The 3,751-nt window shown below is 42.9% G+C and overlaps 1 non-coding gene across 1 annotated transcript; it reads left to right on the top strand.

The window, feature by feature from the left end:
- Positions 1–2,876: 2,876 nt before the first annotated feature.
- TRNAG-GCC (transfer RNA glycine (anticodon GCC)) lies at positions 2,877–2,949 on the top strand. Its single transcript has one exon. It is a non-coding gene; the product is annotated as a tRNA-Gly (tRNA).
- Positions 2,950–3,751: the final 802 nt, after the last annotated feature.

Raw genomic sequence — 3,751 nt, forward strand, 5'->3', positions numbered from 1 at the left:
GTTGTGTCCAACTCTTTGCGACCCCATGAATTGCAGCACGCCAGGCCTCCCTGTCAGTCACCAACTCCCGGAGCTCACTCAGACTTGCGTCCATCGAGTCAGTGATGCCATCCAGCCATCTCATCCTCTGTCATCCCCTTCTCCTCCTGCCCCCAATCCCTCCCAGCATCAAAGTCTTTTCCAATGAGTCAACTCTTCGCATGATGGACCCATAGCCTCTTATTATTCCAAATTCTTCATTTTCCAGGAGCAAAATAACCTTCTCAAATACTGCCCTGCACCTGTGCTGTGCTTAGCCACTCAGTTGTGTCCAACTCTGTGACCCCATGGACTGCAGCCTGTCAGGCTCCTCTGTCCATGGGGATTCTCCAGGCAAGAATACTGGAGAAGGTTGCCATTCCCTCCTCCAGGGGATCTTCACAACTCAGGGATTGAACCCCAGGTCTCCTGCATTGCAAGTGGATTCTTTACCATCTGAGCCACCAGGGAAGCCCTGCACTTTGTTGCCACTAAGTTTTGTAGGCGTTGACTGGGAAAGAGAGGGTCTGTTCTCAAACGCCAGGAGGAAAGCACTCCACACCACACTTTACCAGCTTTGTCCTTGGATAAACTCACTGAGTGCTCATATATGTTCACTGTCATGCTGCTACACGTTTTATGACTGCTAGTCACAGACTATAATGTCATGTATTATAGTTATCCCAGTATTTGTCTGCAGTGTGGACTACTTTTAGGGCTTTCCTTTTGAAACTTGCACCTTAGGGAAACCTTGCCATGGAACATCATACTTTTGGCTATAAAGAATTTTTAATACAGCATACTGGGTTTTCATGAAATGTGAATGAGTAGAAAATAAAAGGGGCCAGATAGCTAAAGAGTTGTGGTGGGTTTTTGTTTTGTTTTGTTTTTTCATTTACAGTGGTCAATAAAAACAAATGAAGTTCTTCAACAGGTTAAAGATTTTGATTATCTAAGCCAGGGGCTGGCAAACTTGTTTTGGTGAAGAGCCAGATTGTAAATATTTCAGGTTTTGTGGGCCACACTGCCTCTGTCACAACTACTCAGCTCTGTTGTTGTAGCATGAAACAACCATATATAAATAAATTAGTGTGGCTGTATTTATGGTCACTGCATTATTTATAGACCCTGAAATGTGTTCCAATAAAATTGTATTTATGGACACTGAAATGTGAATTTCAAATCATTTTCACTTGTCATGAAATATTATTCTTCTTTTGATTTTTTCAACTATTGAAAAATGTAAGAAATCACTCTTAGTCTACAGGCTGTACAAAGATAGGCCACAGGCCAGATTTGACCCATGGGCTATAGTTTCCTGATCCCACTGTGGAACACTGTCAATAGAAAGCAGGTCCTAGGGACTTCTCTGGTGGTCCAGTGGTTAAGAATCTGCCTTAAAATGCAGGAGACACAGGTTCAATCCCTGGGTGCGGAACAAAGATTCCACGTGCCACAGAGTAACTGAGCCCCTGCTCCATGACTACTAAGCCCATGCACTGCAACTAGGGAAGCCCTCACACCACAACAAAGAGCCCATGACAATGAAGAAAATTGTTTAAAAAAATAAACAACAACAATATCAAGAAGAGGGGCCTAAATGTTTCCAAAATAAAACCCAAACATCTTACTCTTGCATACCAAGGCTTTTTTTACTTGACCTGAATCTCTTGTCCCTCTACCATGCTCTGCTATGTTCCATCCAGTGGTGTCCAGTTCTCCATCATCCCAGAATAGACCATGGAATGGCATATTACATGCATTTCCCTCTGTCTGCTCCTTCTCAATCGCTCTGCACATTAAAACCCAGCTCCTATGCCCTGTTCTCCATGAGAAATTCCTTGATGATGCTTTCCCTGGTCAGAACAATCACTCAATTCCTTCTGACTCATGGCGTTTTCTGTATGTCTCGCCTGTGCCATGTATGTCACAGTCATTTTTGTCTATATTCGAATCACATAAGCATTTCTGTGAGGACATAAAATTGTGTTTTATTCATGGCCGTGTATTCCCTCAAAGCTAGTTCCTAACACAATGCCTTATATGCAGCAGGTGTTTAATAAATACTTGTGGGTGAATGGATTACTTAATGTATTCAGACACAAGATCAGAGCAACTTCCAGATATGCTGCTGTTGCTGCTGCTAAGTCACTTCAGTCGTGTCTGACTCTGTGCAACCCCACAGACAGCAGCCCACCCGGCTCCTCTGTCCCTGGGATTCTCCAGGCACGAGTACTGGTGGGTTGCCATTTCCTTCTCCAATGCATGCATGCATGCTAAGTTGCTTCAGTTGTGTCCGACTCTGTGTGACCCCATGGACAGCAGCCCACTAGGCTCCTCTGTCCATGGGATTCTCTAGGCAAGAATATTTGAGTGGGTTGCCATTTCCTTCTCCCCAAGATATGCTAACACACCTCTCTTTCTTAGCTTTGAGCCCTGATGGGGAGGAAATGGGGAAGAATTTTCCTCTGAAAACAGAATAATTTCTGAAGAGCTACCAAACCTTTTGGACTTCATGCCATCTGAGTCCTTACACATGCTGGTGCCTGGGGGGCAGAGCTTCTGAGGCTTTGAAAATAAGAACCATATCACAAAGGACTATTTCACAGACTCTTATAAATACAGTTTTTAAGGAAACTGAGAAACCACCTAATCTCACCAATCCTTGTAAAAGGTGGAGCAAAGAAAGATGACAGAACCCAATGAAACCCCCCCAGAGTCAAGGCTGGGACCTAGCTCTGAGTTGGTTCAACTCCACTCTGCTGAAGATACATTTTCACTCCTTATGAGTAAATACCTAGAAGTAGAGTTGCTGGGACAAAAGGAGTGTGTCTAACTGTTTAAGTAAAGGAGGGGTTTCCCTGGTGATCCAGTGGCTAGGACTTTGTGCTGCCAATGCAGGGGGCCTAGGTTCGATCCCTGGTTAGGGAACGAGATCTGACATGCTGCAACTAAAGATCCTGCATGCAGCAACTGAAACCTGGAACAGCCAAGTAAATATTTTTTAAAAAGAAAGAAAAAAGAAGAAAAGGAAACTGATCCCAAGTGTTTGTACCATTTCACATTTCCACCTGTAATACACAAGAGAATACAGTTCTTGCACCTCCTTGTCAACACATGCGAAGTATGGTCAATGTCCTTAATTTAAAGTGAGTAGCAGTATTTCCTGAGACCATCTCAGAGGTTCCAAAGAACACCTCACACATTTTTAAATGGTATTTAATTAGCAGTTTGTTGTTGACTGATAATGCTGAAAACTTTTTCACGTGCTTATTGACCCTTCATTTATCACCCTTACTAAAACGTCTGTTCAAGTCTTTTGCCCACATTTTATTGAGCTCTGTGTCTTTTTATTGGGCTATCAGAGTTCTGGTGCCTGCCGTATTTTAAAGAGAGTATTGAAAATAGTTTTTAGAACATTTGACCAAAATAAATGTATCTGGGCTCACAGTATTCCATTTAGGCCTCACCCATGTATACCACTTATGCCTCACATTATCTTCCTAAGCAATGATACAGCTTATATTTCTTTGCTCACTAAACTGACTCATACCTTCAACTTGCAGATGAAACACTCAATTTCTGCTGCAGACTCCCCCCAAAAGCCAGAATATTCCAAGCCAATATATGAAAATAGATGTGGAGCAAATTGAATTTCTCATATTGTCTGTCATCAGGCCTGTTGACCAAAAGCTATTTGATTTGCAAAGCCCTTCCTGGGTAGATGGGTCAG

The sequence above is a fragment of the Ovis aries genome, chromosome X (assembly GCF_016772045.2).
Source record: "Ovis aries strain OAR_USU_Benz2616 breed Rambouillet chromosome X, ARS-UI_Ramb_v3.0, whole genome shotgun sequence".
Taxonomy (NCBI): Eukaryota; Metazoa; Chordata; class Mammalia; order Artiodactyla; family Bovidae; genus Ovis; species Ovis aries.